This window comes from Diceros bicornis, chromosome 14 (assembly GCF_020826845.1).
Source record: "Diceros bicornis minor isolate mBicDic1 chromosome 14, mDicBic1.mat.cur, whole genome shotgun sequence".
Taxonomy (NCBI): Eukaryota; Metazoa; Chordata; class Mammalia; order Perissodactyla; family Rhinocerotidae; genus Diceros; species Diceros bicornis.
This window is the reverse complement of record NC_080753.1, coordinates 7137857-7157345: the sequence shown is the minus strand read 5'-3', so window position 1 is coordinate 7157345 and position 19489 is coordinate 7137857. Positions and strand designations below refer to the sequence as shown.

Below are 19489 nucleotides of genomic sequence, written 5' to 3'. Positions count from 1 at the left end.
GCTTTTTCTTTGTCCTTCCTCCTCAATTCAGTGGCAACTCTAATTTTAAATGGCAGATGGACTTATACGTGGAAATGACATTTAAAAACAGCTGCTGCTTGTATTATGTCCCTCTAAGTGTTTTCTCAGAAGCTTCTTTGATTTCTTGGACTTGGAATAAGTTCCATGTTATATAGCTGTTAGTTTTAGATTATTTAGCAGGGTTTTTCCAGGACCACTTTATTACCTCTATCCAGGATCGTTTGAACACTCAACTTAGAGTGATAATGTTGAATAGCAGGGAAGAAGCCCACAACAATCTGTTTGCTGGAGTGGGTGCTGCCTTTTATCATCTCACAATTTTTTATAAAAGCTTCAACCTCCACACCAACTGCTGGCCTTCAGACAATAACGAGGAGTGCCAACAGGTCAGGTACAGAAAAGTAGTTTGCATTACCAAAAAGCTCTACACTGAAAATCACTCAACCTGAGTATAGGAACACAGTCTTAGACCAAATCCTGAACTAATTTTAGTAGAAATTCATGAAATAATATTTAAAACACGAGTACATCACCCATGGTCATAATAGTTATTGGAATGACAAAAGAGAAAGAGTAAAAACAATTTTCCAATTGACGTTGAAGACTTTCATACTCTGAGAAGTAGAGGTTGCTAATTAATTGTCTGAAGATAAATGCTACTCAGACAAGAGCACGTGAAAGCAATCTATTTACAAACTGCACCAAAATTTCATAGTAAATATGGAAAAGTATTTCCTTGCAATATTATTTCAAAACATAAAAGTAAATTCCAGAGTTTTAACATCTTATGTTCAAAAATTATAGAAAATATGATGATTATACTTTATTAGGACAGACTTAGAATGTATCAGGAATTGATAGTTTCTGAGGTTGTCTTGGGGGGAAGGAGTGGTAGGGCATAATCCGCCTAATAAAGCTGTATAATAATATGAGATAACATCTTTTACTTTCATTTTTACTTTAACAACAGTGTCATAATTAGGATTATCATTGCGAAACTCTTCTAAGACTTCATCTGTTTTCCCAGGGGCCTCATTGAATCTGTCAAAATTCAAATCGCTCTCTTCAAAGGGCCTATCCTGTCACCATCCTTCTGGACTTTCTTTTCTTCAATTTTTAACTAACTCTGCCATATTCCCATTTATCTGTGTTTCTGCCTGTGATTAAGCTGTTTTCAATGTCAATTTACTCAGTGCTGAGAAATCTCCTGTCTTTTGTAAGATATGCAGGTTTTCTCTTATAAACAATTTGCATTGACTTTTCTTTGTGTTTTAACACTTGACAATGGGCAAAGATGCAGTGGGCTTTCCCTCTGATGTTGACATGACAGATTTAACCACACACTGATGTTATGCTGAGAGGGACGCTTGAGGGGGGGATTCGAAGGTGGTCACTTCAGCGCATGATTTCACGTCTCAATGATTTTCTTCCCTGTGTAAACTATTAGCTGTGACTCAGATGAATTATTTAATATTTCTAACTTTTGTTTAGTTTCTTTGTTTTCAAATGGAGATTATAATAATCCCTACCTCTTGGGGTCGTTATGATGAGGAAATTAACTATTTTCGGTAAAATTCTTAACAGACTGGCTGGCTCAGAGCATGTGTTCAAAACATTTTGGCTATTACTTCACCGTAATCTACACAAAATCACCATCACTGATCAGTGAGTAGGAAAAGAAGCATAGTTCATAGAGGATACCTCGGACTAAGTATAACTTAAATTTGACTAAGCATTCTTTGTTATATTTCATTTTATCACAGGAACATATCCAAAAGAAATGCAGATAACTCCACAAAAATGTTAAAAAGTAAGGTATGTCATTACTGAAAACTTGTAAAAGACCAAAGGGAGGCAGAATAAGGGTAGACAGACAATGAGATTTCCTAAAAAGTATCTTTACAGATCCTTACCTCCCTATAAATCCCACTTCTTCAGTAGCTGGTCCAAAGCTCCCCTCGCTCTTTGCCCCGACCTCTCTCTTGATTTTTCTGACTCACCGTGGACCCCTTATCCTCTTTGTTCAGCATTCCAAATTTTTCCTTTTCACAATTGACTCCCTCTCCTTTCTCATCCACATAAATTTAGCTTCCAGGATTTTTCCTGTTTTCTTCACCAATTATTCATATCTTCCCAACAAAGATCTGGGGACTAAGCAAATCAATCAGGAATCCTCCATAAAGACCAAGAAGGAAACATTTTTTCTTGGTCACAGGGGACTTTGATTTGGCCCTTGGCTCTCCTGAATAGTCGTCTGAACTTGGTTCAGTCTTTTACCCTCCAATTTCCTCTCACGTAGAATGAGCGACTTGAACTCTATGATTTCTAATCTGACTTTCAGCTATGATTTTGGGTGAGTTTCTAATTATATAAACTCTAAATTTAAGAACACTATAAAGATAGCATACCTGGAAAATAAAAATAAATATTTGGTCATTTATGCCAAAAAGATCCTTGCTTTAATCACAAAAGGATACAAATGTGATGCTCTAAACAAATAAAAACTGAATTCATGTCCTTTTCTCTTCCCTATCAATGGCAAATAAATCTATTCTCGCTGAAGTAACATGCTTTAAAGTTTCTTTGCCTTCAAAGTGTATCTAATTATTAGAGAAATCAATCTAATTAATCCAAATTAAGTGGCTCGTGGAATTTTTGTTGAGGAAAGTATAGATACTTTCGTATTTAAAAAAAGGGACAATTAATAAAAGATGACTAATTTAAAATGGAATTTTTACGGTCCTCATAAATTTTTGTTTTTTTTTTTTACTGTTGTTTAAGTGTCATTTAATTTACTTAAGTGTTCAGACATAAAGTCGACCACTCAGAAGAACCTCAAGGAAAAGTAAACGTGATGGTGAAGTCAGGAAGCAAGTAAAACAATCAAAGAAATGAAAAAAAGAAAAGCAAAGAGAAAAAGTAAAGACTCAGAAGAAAAAGATTCTTTCAGTTGTCAATAGCTATAATGACCTAAGGTACATTAGCAAGGACAAAGGACGAATGAGCTGGTGGCGAGAAAGTGAGAGAAAAGAGCAAGAAGGAAGGAAAAACCAAAGAGAGCAAAAGGAGGAGGGAAGTGAGTGCTTTTGTTGTTGTCAGCACCGTTCATTCGACTCCCAGAGCCCCTGTGTCCAGTAGAGCGGAGCCCTGCCCCGTCTTTTTGCTCCGTCCTCTCACCTTCCAGCGCTCTATCAGACAATGCTCCCCTGCTATTCATAGGGTTCTCGTAGCCAATTGTTTTGGAAGTGGCCATGGTCCTTCTTCCTAGTCTTAGTCTGGAAACTCTGCTGAAACTGTCCCCCACGGGTGACCTGCTAGTATTTGAAATACCACTGGCATAGCTTTCAGCATCACAGCAACGCACAGCCGCCACAGTATGACAACTGACAGACGGGTGATGTGGTCTCCTGACCAGGACATGAAGCTGGGTGATGGTGATGAAAGCGCCAGATCTTAACCACTAGACCACCAGGGCTGGCTTAAGTAAGTGCTAGGACTCAGAAATAATTAGAAATGGTAACATGTGGGCAACACAGCTCTCTGGAGTTTGAAGCAGTGACAACAGAGAGTGGAGAGAGCCCCTGGAGAGGAGAGAGAAGTTATCACCTAGAACATCACCCTAGGGCACGCTATGTCCAGTCCCTCCACGAGGCTCAGCCATGCCTCTGAAGTTCAGGCCAGTCAGGACACCTCGAAGGGGATCAGACAGTGGAGGAGGGCAGCCTGTGGGCATTCACAGGAAAGTCACAACCTGCAATCTTTGATGTCCTTGCGTTCGGAGTGCACTACACATGGAGTGCACCACACAGCAGAACAATTAGTGTATAATCTGCTGAGGCACTTACTAGAAGAGAGGTCAGAGAATCATACTGTCTGCAATGTACTTTGAAAATATGTTAGTATAGTGTGATGTATGCACGGGTATGAATTACTTTTAATCTGTACCTTGTAGTATCTGGTTAATATATTTAAGTATTTGTGGTCGGTCACATTTCCAAGGCTGCAATCTTATCTCTATTCTACACTTTCTTTCTCAGTATGAACCTGCCATTTCTCCATCAAGAAGCAGAGTCTGCTTCTCCTCGCCTTTAATATGGCTGAACCAGTGACAGCATGGTGAAAGGAAAAGAAGTGATGTTTTAGAAGCCCAGAAATTAAGAAGGCCTGGCAGCTTCTGCTTTTGTGCTCTGGGGAAAGCCAATCACCTATAAGTCTAAGCAACCTGAGATGGCCATGTTGTATATAACAAAGCTTAAGCTAGACTTGTGGAGAGGTGATGAAGAGAGAGAGACGAGGGGGGCGAGAGAGAGACAGAGGCCCAGACAGGCTTGTGCTTTTCCAACCATCCCTGCTGAGACATAAGACATGCGAATGAAGAAGTCATTTTGGACATTCCGGCCCCACAAGATTCCAAGTGGAGCAAAAATAAAGCTCTCCTCACTGAGCCTTACCACTCAGAATTGTGAGCAAAAAAACGGTGTCTGTTCTTTTAAACACTGTTTCTTGGAATGATTTGTTATAAGTAATAGATAAATGAAACATTATCTTAACCAGAAATCAGCATTTAAAAGTTGGTTACTTAACACTTCAGATGTCTGTATCAAAATACAAAATATGTTTTTTGTTAGTCGGTACCTGAGATATTAGATCTAATATTTTTTATTAAAGAAATGAGTCCTTTCCTATGGTCATTTAAAAAGATTTCGTAATTAAGTATAAGAATACAACAAGCGTAGATTGACCTTCAGTATGCAGCCTCATTTGTCATTTTTCTGTCACTTTTCACTTTGCAGAAGAAGCTGTCATTTCACTATGCCACAAGGCTGTTTGCTGTTGCTGCCATCAGAATGTCATGTGTTAGCCTCAAAATTAACCTTTCATTCAAAACATGAGTGAAGGGGCCTAAGGATAGGATGATATTTTCTCAGGCTAAAAGATTTGGTGGTACAACTTTTTTATGTCTTTTGGCCAACATACGTTTGACAAAATCTAACCTAGACTTGCTTTCTTTGTAACATATTCCCTGCTGGTGAGGTTGTGGGGAAGGGGATATAATGGACACTACCTACCTCTAATTACCAGAGTCTACAGATATTGACAAAAAACCTGACAATAGCTGAAGAGCCAAATTAAGGCAAAAGGAAATTCTGGCCAATGCAGTCAGTAAAAGAAGGAGCAAAGGAGAAGTTTGATTATTGTAGACACCTTTGCCCACTTTGTATTAATAGATTTCTTGAGAAAGACAAAGGAGAAGAGACAGACAAAAGTTAAGATATATTTGAAAGTGTAAAAACAGATACATTTTGTATAAGACTCCATGATATATGATGTCAAATATCAGAAATGATAACTGGTCAAAGCATTTTCAGTGTGAAGCTATCCCACTGTCAACAACTGTATTTACCAGCAAGCCTCACGCATATTTAATTCCATTCTGTTGAAATTAATACAATCCAAAAATAAAATTAAATTCAGTTTCTTTCTATTCAATCAACATGTGTGAGTCCCCGTAGAGCCAGATGTAAGTGGTGGAGATTAAAAAGCAAATAAACAAGAAAAGTCCATCATTTCAAAAAGTATGCACCATAGTAGAAGAAGGATTGCAGTCAAAACAAGATGAGAATTGTGAGAATAGACAGAAATGCAGGTTGCTATGGAATCCTATTAAGGGGAAATTAACTTCGACTTCACTGTCAGCGAAAGCTTCCTTGAGGACTTGGAGGACAGGGCAGCAGGAGCTTGCTGGGTGTGGATTGCCAGCAGAGGTACAGACATGCATCAAAGGCACAGGGCTAATGGGATCCGAGGCAGGTACATGGAAATACAACCCTGTGGATGAATGTGCAACCAGAGCAAATGGAGGTCTGGGGACAAAGTTAGTGTTTGCAAATCAGCAAGAAAGGAGGCTGATGAATTTGAAAGAAGTCAGTGATATGATATCTTAGAAACTCTCCTCTGACAGCCCTATGGAGACATCCTGAGAATGCCAATGATTCTAGAAGGACATGCGGGGGACTGAGCCATTTTGTTTTCTGAAAGCTGGTTTTAAAATTCTACACTGTCCCCAGGTAATTGCATTCCCTCTCATTGCTTCAACTATAGCACAAAACCAGTCAGATCTCCCCTGTGAGCTTCACCCACTGTCTCAAGGAAACCTCAAGCTGATGTTCCCAGAGGCACTTTAGACTCACCTGTACAAAAGTGAATTTACCATCTTTCCCCAGCGACTTGCTTCCCTTCCAATATTTGCACCTCAGGGTTGGTTTGCTCAGCTCCCAAATCAGCCCAGAATAGAAACCTGGCTGTGGTTCTTGACTCCGCCCACTACTTCAAGTGAAATCCAATTGTTACGTGATTTAGTAATTTCAATCCAAATATTGATAAAATCTGCTTCCTCCTCTCTTTCTTTTTGCTGTTCAAATTGAGACCTTATTTTCTCTTGCCTAAACTATGCAGCCTTCTCCTACGTGCTCTCCCATCCTCTGCTCTTCTCCCCAAAATACTCCCGTATAGCTGCTAATGTAATTTATTTAAAGTCTGATCCCACTGGATAAATTCCAGCTCCTTAAAATGACATCCCAGGCTTTTCCACCATCTAGCCCCTGCTCCCCTTACAGCCTCATCCTTCATTCCCTCCTGCCTCGTATTGTGTACTCTGGGAACACGGGACTCTTAGCACTTCCTCACTCACACCCTCATTTTGTTTCCTTGTCTTAATCACACTAGTTTTCCTGTTGGCACGCACTCATCCATTCTCATTTCCGGGCTGTCGCTGCCATCTTTTCAGACTAGATTCACCTTTACAACCCGAGCTGGGTTACATACCCTCTCCCCTTTGTATCCCCAAATCCTCAGCACACACTGCTCTTGGAATAGTTTATTAGAATTGTATCCCTCTCTCAGTTGTCTGAACTCCAGAAGAGCAGGGCCTTTTGTACTCAACGTTGTATTCTCAATGTTTGCTCATCACTTGACAAACAGTAAAAACAGAACAAACATTTGCTGAAGAATGAATGAACAAATGATACCACATCCAAAGGCCAGGTCAATTCAATGTAAAGTAGCCTATCATACTGCCGAGGAGTTCTTTCGTAGAGCTGTTCTGTCCAATACGTGGCCGTCACCACATGTGGGAACACTTCAAATGTGGCTAGCCCAGATTGAGGTGAACTTTGGGTGTGAGAAACACACTAGATTTCAAAGACTTAATATGAATAAAAAGCATGAAATGTATCCTATTATAATGGTTTCATGTGGATTACATGTTGAAATGACAATATTTTGAATACACTGGGTTAAATAAAATGGATTATAAGAATTAAGTTTGCTTGTTTCTTTACTTTAATGAGACTACTGGGAAATTTAAAATTATAAATTTAAAATTACATTGGACAGAGTTATATATAGATTATTTGATATATTCCTTCAGTGATTTTCTGGATGGAGGCAAATGGGATTGTTCCATACTGACTGAACAGTTATGCTTTGTTAATGCCATTCACAGAGTATCTTAGCTGGCACCAGTGAATCTAAGCACTGAGACGATTTTTTGTTTGTTGGTTGATTTTGGTTTTTGTAAGATATATGTTGATGTGGTTTTCACGGATATGATTATTCATGGCAAAGACCATGATTCATCATTTCATTTGCCTAGTCTCTAGCACAGTGTTTGGTGAGTAATTCATGTTCCAGAAATGGTTCTTAGATGAATGAATGCCCTGTGTCAGGTACAATAAGGGCAGGTTGACTGCTCTTACAGGTATGGATTTTGCACATTCCATATGGAATAAGCTATTTGAAAATTTAAAAGTGTTTTCTAATTTAAAATTTAGTATTTCCAGAATACTACTATCACTTGATGATGCCATTAACTGATATTCCCCCAAATAAAAAGTATGGTGAAATAATGTTCAGAAATGCTACATGCTGTATCCGTCTGCTTAGAGATTAATATCAACATTGGCATAATAAAGACTGAGCAGTTTTTCAGAGAAAAAAGCAAAACAAACAAAATAGCCTATGTAAACATGATTAACACAGTATTTCAAACTTTTCATACTAGTTGATTAGCCAGTCTCTTAAAATCACTCAAAAATAATTTTCACTTTCTTAGAGAGGGGAATCCAATCAGCAGGCAGGTGATCATTCATTTTTCCTCAACGGCCCCTTCCTATGCTTGTTTAATAATAAACCATAGCCTTACCCCAAAACAGTCATTCATTTTTGTTGCCAGGTAAAGGAAACATTGACCCCAAGAAAGTAGAGACAGGTTTTGTGAATATTTTCATTAGTATACAAGATCCACAAAGAAGGAGCTTTACCTGATTCCTCAACAGTGAATCCCCAGCACAGAACAATGCCTGGCACAGAGTAGATCTCTCTACATGGATAAATGGATGGACAGCTAGATAAATAGATGGACAGATTTTTTTGATAAAGAAATGAATGAATTGTGGGCTGGCCCCAGTGGCCTAGTGGTTAAGTTTGGAGTGCTCTGCTTCAGCAGCCTGGGTTCAGTTCCTGGGTGTGGACCTACACCATTCATCACTGGCCATGTTGCGGTGGTGACTTACATACAAAATAGAGGAAGACTGGCAACAGATGTTAGTTAGCTCAGGGGGAATCTTCCTCAGCAAAAAAGAGGAAGACTGGCAACAGATGTTAGCTCAGAGCGAATCTTTCTCAGCAAAAATTAAAAAAAAGAAAAGAAATGAATGAATTTTTGCTCTATTTTTGTTTGCTAGTATCTCACTTCTTAAAAAATATACTAATGAATTAAGATGATTTTCAGAATATAAATTGATTTAAAAGGAGATTCCCTAAGATAACTGAATCTGAAAAAACACATTATGCCAGGAGGTTTTATTTAGCAATAATAATAAATGTGTTTTGAATTTTGTTTGAAACAGGTATTGTATTAGAAGTCAGCCATTAAAACAAGCCAAGAACAAGGTGGGCTGGTCAAAGGTGCCTGATACTGTTATTTGTAGTGATGCAGCACAACATGTGTTTTGAAAGCATGGGTTTGAATTTTGGCCTTACCGTTCAATAGCTGTGTAACCAAAATCAGGCCCTTCAGTCTCTGTGTGCCTCAATCCCCTCGTCTGGGAAATGGAGATAGTGATATTACCTACTTCAAGGAGCTGCTGGAAGCATGAAATGAGACAGCAAGTACAAAGGGCTTACGAGAGCACTGTCCAAAGAGAAGTGCTCAGTAGCTATTAAATGCTGTTATAAGGACAGTGATTTTATAAAAGACATTTTGTATGGATTTTAGGAAAAGAAAGATTTTCCAAAATGAGCTTACTTCCACACATCCTTGAAATATCAGACCAGGTTTCTCCTTTGTAGCCCAGAACCACAGTGAGTGAGATTACACAATATAGTGAATCCTGGCGCTGAGCTGCACTGCCTGAGTTCAGATACTGAGACTGCCATCACTAACTGTGTGACCTTAAGCAAGTTGGTTAATCTCTCCGTGCTTCAATTTCCTTAGCTGTAAAATCTGGATAAGTGCCTATCCATACGACTAAATGTTACAAGGATTAAATGAGCTAATACTTGTGATGAACTTAGAGCAGACCCTAGCACAAAAAGCAATACATGCTACACAGTGCTTGCTTACTTGCTGAATAAATGAGTAAATGAATGCTCTGTTCATTGTATAGATTATGTGACTCCTCACGTCAGTGATAAAGACTAATAGATAAGGTGTGGAAGACTGAGGAACAATCAGCAGACAAGAGTGCCAGTGAAGAACAAGATTTCGTGGAGGTGCAGAAAATAATTTCTGCTTTCTTATTCTAGAAAAGTAGACAAGGTACATTGCCTTAATTGCCAGGAAACTGCATATTCATTAATCCACTTTTATAAGTAAGGATATAAAAATAAAACATACAGTGAACATTTTAGGAAGATAAAATGGTAGCTATGTTTATACTGAATATTTAAGACATTGTTTAGCATACAAACTGGGATCAAATGTTTGATAGCAGGAGCATCCACTTGTGTATCAAAAACAATTTCAAAACTTTTATTTCCAGAGCGTAATACATGGGACTAGAAATCACTTCAAAAATAATCTTTTATGTTTATTTAGCACAACATAGAATTAAATTTTAATGTTGGAAAGAAACTCAAAATAAAATAGTAAAAGGTAACAGTTATTAAATGCGTACTCTACAGTATCTCAAGCATTCTTATTATAACCCTAAACTGACGGCATTCCCATTTTGCAGATGAAGAAAAAGAGGCTGAGAAAAGGTCAGTGGCTTGACCAAGGCCTGTGGCTATGAATAGCAGGAGCAAAGATTCCAATTCCAGAGCTCCAATTCTTAATCCTGGAGCTCCACTACCTCTTCTGAATTAAAGTTTGTAGTGACTTCACTGTGCCCTTGAGAAAGCACTATCTTATGTCATGGAGAAAATGGAGCGTGTCTCAAAAACAATAAGTTGACAAAGTCTTAGCACTAAGAGGGTTAGTTCTCAATTATCATAACTGTCTTATCATGCCTTATAACTAGACACTGCTCACTTTTTGTCTTTGAAAGAGCCAGTGTAGTTATTGATAAAGGCAGTTTTAATAACTTTGGATTATGTAACATTTTACAAGTGACTTTATGAAGTACTTCATTTTCATCCTTATGGATTATGTTGCAAATTCTCTGAATTCGTGCTTCACTTATTTTCCCAAGTCTCAACCTCCTTAAACTTTACATGATGATTTTCGTACGTGAGATCATTCACCTGAGGGCTCTGTTCTCTAGCCTTTGGCTAAATTACCCTTAAATCCTTAAATTTCACTGGAAAACTATATCCCAAATTAATATCCCAAAGCACTTAAGACAAAAATTGATTTCATTCTACTTGCTGTTGAGTTACATAGATTATGCTGCAAAATTAAACAGAGTTTTAAAAGCATGATCTGTATTACTAGAATTCTCTAACTAATATAAACTAGATTACTTCTTGCTTTACTTTACCAATTGTCCTCTAACCACTTACAAGAGAGTATTGAAACACTTTGATTTGAATAAATCTATTAACATAGAAAAAAAGTTGAATATATATTCGTCTCAAGTTTTGTCTGTATCTTTTTTTCAGAGTTTTAAGTTATGGGCATAAGATGTGTTATTGTGGGGTTTTGTTGATTTGTTTGTTCATTTTAAAATGAAAACTCTTTGAGACCTTTTACAAATAAATGGAAATTTAGGCAGGAATAGAAGGAACACCTGATGGGAGTCTTTCAAGAGGTGCCTTCAGGGATATTATATGAAAGTTAGGTGATCCTAGGTGAGAATGTAATAGAATTTGTGACTGCAATAGTATCTTAATATAGAGAATATCTGTGTAATTCCTATTATGAGTAAATAGTATACTACATACACTAGCATTATGTAATATATATAATTACATTATATACTATATACATATATATATACAGTATATAGCATAGAACCATAGCATTTTGAACTGGAATAGACTTTAAAAAATAATTTAGTCCAACCTCATCATTTATAGAAGAGAAGTCTGAGGCACAGAGATTTCAAGTAATGGTCAAAAATGTAAAAAAATTCATTATTTTTTGGTAGTGATATGATTAAAAATAAAGTGTCCTCATTTCAAGTCTGGTATTTTTTTCCACCAATCCAAGTTGTTTCTTGAAAGAGTATATAAATTTATATAAAAATATATATTTTTCTCCATGTAGGAATAGTTGCCATTCTGCAACTTTTTTTTTCGTACCAGGAGGGGTTAGAGAGCATCACATTATAGTTGTCATGCTCTTTGAGGTCAAAGGGTTTGGCCTGACTACCAAAATCTATGGAGTGTGCTTAATATACATGTGCCTAAGACATGAACTTCTAAAATGAATATAATAATGTTGATTTGCGGTTGGGCTTCTGTGAGTGATCAACTCATGTGTAATTGACTTAGGGAACCACATGGCCCTGTATCTGATCTCCTCTTCTCATGCACCGTCTCACCTTTCAAACTCGATACCAATATTGCTCAAAGCTGAGTAGCATACAGATATTTTTCAAAGAAAAAAAAGTTTCGGGAATCTTCAATCTTCTCAGGAATCTTTAATTTAAAAACAATTTTAGTAAAATGTTACTACTTTACACATTTTATGTAAAATATAAAATCAGATGAGTGATGTCAGCAAGATGTCAGAGTAGGAAGCCCTGGAGCCTCCTTTCTCCCACAAAAACCCTGATTCAGGGATTCAGGAACAATTCATGGGCAAGTTCCCTTTGTGAGAAATCAGAAACTAATTAAAAGGCTCTTATACCCTGGGAAAAGGTGAAACCAGACTCATAAAAGCGGGTAGGGAGATTCTGGACACCCTCTTGCCAGAGACCCTGCCCTCAGCACAGCACCATATAATCAGGAAGAGACCTCCTAGTTCCCAGCTTCACCCAGAGGAGGGAAGGGATTTGTTTGCATGTCAAGTGCTCCAAATTTTCTGAGGGGGCTCCGCAGAGGACTGGCTTCTATCTTGCCAGTCTTGGAGCTCTGATGGTGCCAGCACAGTCTAACCACCCTAGGGAAAATGGAGGAGGCAGCTTGGGCTGGTAGATGTCATTGAGCCTTTTCCCTGCTCAACACAGAATGAGTGGATGAAAAATCTCAGCTCTCAACTTCCCCCTGGAGAAGGAAAGAGTTGATCTGTGCATCCAGCACCCCAACTTCTCTGGGCCTGCCCAAAGAATTGGCATCTGATGCATCAGTCTTGACTCTCTGATGGGTCCAGCATAGTCTAGCTGCCCGGGGGAGAACAGACATGGTAGCTTGGGCTGATAGATGGCATAGCTCTTCTCACTGGCTCAGCACAGAGCAAGCACACAAAAAACACAGCTTCCTACTTCTCCCTGAGGAGGGAAAGAGTTGGTAGATGCCTCCAAGTCTCTGGTCAGTCTGATTGGTGGGAGTCTTCTCTTGTCAGAGGTCAGTCTGTGAAGACTAGGGGAAATAGTCTATTTGTCTAATGCACAGACATCAACACAAGGAGTCAAGAAAAATGAAGAATCAGGCAAAGATGTTTCAAACAAAGCAACAAGATAAAATTCCAGAAAGTGACTCTAAGGAAATATGATGAAATATATGATTTACCTGACAGAGACTTAAAATTAACTCTCATAAAGATGCTCACTAACATTAAGAGAACAATGAATGAACAAAGTGATAATTTCAACAGAGATATTAAATATAAAAAATACCAAACAGAAACAATGGAGCTGAAGAACATAATTTCCAAAATATATAAGGAACTCTTACAATTCAATCATAAAAAAACTAATAACCCAATTGAAAAGTGGACTAAGGGCTTAAATAGACGTTTCTCCAAAGAGGACATAGAAAGGGCCAACAGGTATATGAAAAAATGCTCAGCATCATTAATCACCAGGGAAATGCAAATCAAAACCACAATGAGATATCAATTCACATCTGTTGAGATGGCTATTATAAAAAATTTAAAAAAAATTTTTTTTTTTTTTTTTTTTTGCTTCTCATTCTCCTCACTCTCCCCTGAGGTTCTCTCATCTGGTCTCATGTATTCAAATATTACTGAGAACTCCCTGAGTCGTGAAAACAAGTGTTAACTTGGTAACTCTTCCTGCAAGCCTCACAGATAACTCAAACTTAAAGTGTTCAAATTAATTATCTTGTCATTTTCCCCCAAATCTGCTCTCCCCTGTTTTCCTGTTTTCCTCATCTTAGTAATGGGTCCCTCATTTTGTGGTTTAAGCTGGAAGACTGAGATTCATGCTTGATATCTCCTTCTGACTTCTTCATAGATTTATATATGCAGACCTGTATACAATTTTTTCTATGTTTTCTAATGAGATTAAATAACTAGCGTGAGGTAGATAGAGTGGTGAGTATAAGCCAGTGTTCTTGAACAAAAGGAACTATGACTAAATGCACGGAGAAGTTTTCAAAACTCAAAGCACTCACAAATGGAGGGATTAAAGAGAGATCCTAAGGATGTGGAAACATACAGATTAAGACAGGATGTGGAGAAGGGACAGACTCAGAGATAGCCTCTCCCCCCAGACTCCTAGCAGTCAGGTTTTTGCAGGGATAGTAAGAATTGCTGGGTCAGAGTAGAAGCTGGAAGAGTGGTTGGTAGAGCAAGCTAGAGCTATGGGAGAAGAACCTGTCTTTATCTTGAGTGGAAGCCAGTTTCTGCTTGACCACGGGGTGAGGCTCGGTCCACAATGGCTTACTGGCCGACTAAGAAACACAGGCCCTCATGTGGGAATAAGTTAGAAGTGATTCTTAGATGTGCAAGGAATGAGAAATAATTCTCATTGGGCTCGTCTGCATCTGATATTTTGTTGACTTGTGGTCAGGTGCCACTGATGGCAGAATAGACAACCAAGGGTCCAAACGACAGTCCAGCAGAACGAACAAATGAATGACTTACCACATAACCTCTAGAAGAAGCAATGAATTTCAAAATGCTGCACTGAAACCTTGACGTCTCTATGATTTTGCTTATTTTCATCAGGGATGTAGGTTATGTACATGCCTATTTAAAAGACTTCTACTTATTGTAGAGTGATTCTTTTTTTTGAGATTGAATGGACAGAAAATGAGGACAGGGTGAAGATTAACTTTGTTTTCCACCATTTACAGAATCCACAAGGGTTAAATGTTGTCATCTTTCCTTATTTTTTTCACTGGTGTATTTCAATTTATTTCTGATTATGTTGTGTCCATATAACAGTGTCTTCTTGGATTAGCTCAAAAATGTTGCCAAGCACCCTCTAAAAGGCTATCATGAATAATCTACTGAGGTGTCACTATCTCTGTAAATTGATAATGAGTTGTGATGCATAATAGAAGCTACCAAAATAGTCTACAGAAAGTGAAACTCAGACAACTGAGGTGATGTTTTCGTTTGTTCTTTGGGAATCCATCACAACTTCTAAAAGAGAATTCTGTCTTTATGTCTTAGACTATTAATTCAGCATTAACTGTTTTGGTTAAAAGATTCTTATGGCTGATAATTGACAGGCTTTTATATAAAAGTGAGTAGATTCATAGTAAATTAATTATTGAATACATAAATCAATGTCTTGAACATACATAAAGCATATAATACTTATTAGCTTTACCAAAATTTTCTTGTTTTCTCAAGGAATTCATGTAAAATTTCAAAAAGTATTAAACTTGTCTACTACGTTGAAATAAAAAATTAAAAATTAAAATGCACATTTATACTCTTGGAATCAATCACAGCTATGGATTGAATGTTTGTGTCCCCCTAAAATTCATATGTTGAGGGGCCAGCCCTGTGGCGTAGTGGTTAAGTTCTGCATGCTCTGCTTTGGTGGCTCAGGTTCATGGGTTTGGATCCTGGGCGTGGACCTACACCACTCATCAGCCATGCTGAGGCTGTGGCCCACATACAAAATAGAGGAAGATTGGCAGAGATGTTAGCTCAGGGCAAATCTTTCTCATCAAAAAAAAAAAAGAAAAAAAATCCATATGTTGAAATCCTAGCCCCTAAGGTATTGGTACTAGGAGGTGTGGCCTTCGGGAAGTGATTAGGTCATGATGGTAGATCCCTAATGAATGGGATTATCGCCATTATAAAAAAGACCCCAGAGAACTCTCTTGACCCTTCTGCCAATGTGAGGACACAGCTAGAAGACAGCTGTCTATGAACCAGGAAAGGGGCCCTCACGAGATGCCAATCTGCCAGCACTATGATCTTGGCCTTCCCAGCCTTCACAACCGTGAAAAATAAATGTTTGTTTTTTAAGCCACCCAGTCTATGGTATTTTTGTTATAGCAGCTGAAATGGACTAAGTCAGTCACTGATTCTTCAAAAATTGCAATCCTATATTATGAACACCTGCCTTCACATATTCCGTTTTTAGTATTAGTGATTGACTTGAATGTGAAAAAAACTAGCATCTTTCCAGAACACCTTCTGTTATCAATTTCTGTAGAAAGAAAAAAATCCACTATTGGATTAACAATATTTATTTGTATAATTATTTTATTTCCTTTTGTATTTAGCAAAGAGAATAGTTGATACCATTGTAACTTGGTCTGCATTTATTAGAAAGAAGGTTTGGTGTGCTTACACAACTTGAACCAAGAAGCAGAAAGACAGGCACTAAAAAGTATAAGCAATTAAAGCATAACCAAGAAAAGTGTTTTCCTACCACCAGAGAGGGGGCATTTACTCTTGGACCTTGGAAGTTATCATCATTTACGGTTATCAGGGAACACAGAGAGTTTCACACTTCTAGCACAAAATTGAAAGTGTCTAACTGTTTCATTCTCTCCTGACATACTGAGCAGTGTGTGTTTTCGTTAAAAGAAGCATTAACCAACCTGTCAGCACATACAAGTTGCATTAGGGACTCACATCATGTGGAGGGGCTCCGGCCAGTACAGAAGACATTACTGGAAACTTAGAGGCAAGAGAATAATTGTAACTTAGCACTTATTGGCTCAAGGAATCAACTAGAGTTTTCTTCCTTAGTGTTTTATACCGCAAACCTGTTTTTAATTTTCTGAGCACTGACAACCCACTGTGCTTAAACAGCAGCTCTTAATCAGAACACAATAATTAGATAGTTAGAGCCTGCATGAGGCTTAGATATTCAGACGGGCTACATTGCACAGACACAAGTTCACAAACTTGTTTTTCTTTCTTTTTTTTTTTCTTTTTTCTGATTTATCTTATGATTTCTCTTCAAGTATTATCTTATGGATATAATTTATAGTTTGCTTGTATCAATCATTTAGTGCACAACAATGTAAGTATATGTCACATACACACACACTTGCACACACACATACAGTTACTATGACACAGTAACCATATGAGGAAAGAACAAAAAATCAATAAGGGGCCGACACAAAATCTTTCAAATACAGCATAGTTAACAAGGAGAGGTAACCTGCTCAGGTGGCTGTGCTTTTAATTTCAAGGTAACTTCATTGGTCCACACCCTGCATTTCCTCTAAATCTTATTGCAACAAATGTCCAGTTGCTCTCCATCACAGGATGAATATCAAGTTTTTAGGGAGATAATCTCTTAGTAAATGCCAATCCTCTCAAACAAGGTTGTGGGACAAAAAGTCTTCAGAATGTAACCACTTATTCTAGATCTCTGCAACTCTACTCTGACACTTTGTCCTCCCCAGGATTACAATGTCACTCTTTCTCTCTTTTATTAATGAGCCTCTAGCAAAAGGAACCTAAAATCACTGTGCTGCTTCTTCCGTTCCCTTTATTCCTCCTCAAAATATTACAACTTCTTTTCTGTTCTTGTTCTGCTGAAACTGCTGGTTGACATTTAGTAGCTTTGGTGATGAACATATGCTCCTTTAGGAAACTTTCTCCATCTTTGGTTTTTGTGTCATTTTCCCCTTGTTCTGCCACCCATCTCTCTACTCCTTAACCACTTTTGTGGGCTCCTCTTCTTTAGCCCACTTCTTGATGGCTGACCCCTAATCTTTAGCTCCTTCTCTCATTCTACGAAATCAAGCCCATCAATGACTGTGGGCTCCACCATCATTTGTGTAAAGACTCACACAGCCATATGGTCAGGCGCTCTTGTGTACTCAAGGCCCATGACTCAAACAACTGACTCTATCTCTAGGGTCCCGCTGATGGGAATGATATGCAGCAGGAATAGACTGATGCAACGGACTGATGGGTTAGTGGTGACGGCAAACCAGTTGTTAAATATTTGAAAGCTACCCCTGCCAAAAGTAACACAAATACAAAAATGAACCTGCCATCTTTCCCAGTAAATAATCTTGTGATCCCTGTCGTAAATAAGACACGATAAATTCTCCACTTACATGAGCCAACCTGGGCCTTCAAATTCCAAATTTTTCTGTCTTTTTATCTATAATTACTCACAAGTTCAATAGTTTTCACAGTCATCCTCTCACCCTTATTGCCACATCATTGCTTATTTAACTATTTCTATTACCTCACTTTACCAGTTCTTGACATGTAGTCCATACTCCTCCAATCCTATAATTTAGTTGCTATCAGAGTGAAAATGACATAATGTCACTCCTTGTTCAAACTGCTTAAATGGCTCTTCTGGGCACCAGCATACAAATATATACTATTTTGTGTTTTACACAGAATCTGTTATGCTCAGGCTCCTGCTTTTCCAACATCATCTTCCTCCTGCTCAGTTCACATCCAACTCCATGTTTCCACAATAATAAATCATTTCTACCCCCCTCTACCTACCTCTGCTAGGCCTCTCCCTACCCGAGCTTGTGTGTGCGATATTTTGTCTACCTGGAATGATGGTCTACACAGTATTTACCCGGTAGACACTTGATCATCCTCAGATCTCTGCCATGCTACAAACTCCCTTACTCCCCCAGGGAGACCACAAGGCTTCCTGTTCTATTTTTCTGTATCTCCTCTGTGTGTTGTCCGTATTTCTATTAGAGTAAGTATCTAACTGTATGAGAGATGTTTGTGTATCTTCTCGATAGAATATGAGCTCCTTGAGTCTTAAGAAGCTGCATTTAATTAATGTATGCTCACAAAAGTTAAAGTCTATATGAAAACACACATTTTACTTGAGAAATATATACACAGTTATGAAGTAAGAAATCAATCCCAATAAATATTAACTTATGTAAGTTTTTGGAATCTTTTCATCCATTCTTTAATTGATCATTCATTTAAAAGATGTTCATAGAGCATCTACTATGTGACAGAAACTATCCTTGCCTTGGGGTAAAGAAAAGTAAACACAACAGACATTTTCTACTCTTATACAGCTTATAGGTTGGTTTATCTAGGAAAAAGTCAATCAAGTGCCTTAACATTATAGAAAAAGTCACAAAAGTCTGTTTAATGATCAATAAATTGCTAATGGATAAAGCAGAATCTAAGAATAATTTCTGCATGCTTACAGATAAAGAATTTCTTTATTTCATTAAAGGCATATGTGTCACATCAAATTCGCAAGTGACTTTTGTTCTTTATGTACATTTGCCTTGAAAATTTTTAGCTTACATATAATGAAGTCATAATATTTATAATATAGTGAATAGATTTATACCCAATTTATATTACTTGTGGGACTTTGAAATAATTGCATTTTATATCTCCAATAATATAAAAATAGTATGTTCAAATATGTAAACAACAATGGTGAATATAGTAAAAGACTCTTAAATGTTAGTAAGCTATTGGTATATTTAACAAGCAACTTTAAATTTTTAAGTAACTCTCTATTATGCATAAAATGGAGCCAAATAATCAATAGCATTTAAGTCAGCAAGCAAGTTCTTATCCTAAAATACAGGTTAATAATGAAGACAGTAAGCTAATTATCTAAATGGAAATTTAGAGTGGGCTGGCATATGCATGAAACTCTGTAGAGAACATTCTTACACTTTAATAACCTCATATGAAGCAGACACTGGGAATGGTCTTTCAGTTTGAATCCCA

At 37.7% G+C, this 19489-nt stretch overlaps 1 protein-coding gene across 1 annotated transcript in view; it reads right to left on the bottom strand.

Annotated features, from left to right (window-relative positions):
* EYS (eyes shut homolog) overlaps positions 1-19489 on the bottom strand; it is a 1424867-nt gene that overhangs the window by 467104 nt on the left and 938274 nt on the right. The window lies entirely within an intron of this gene.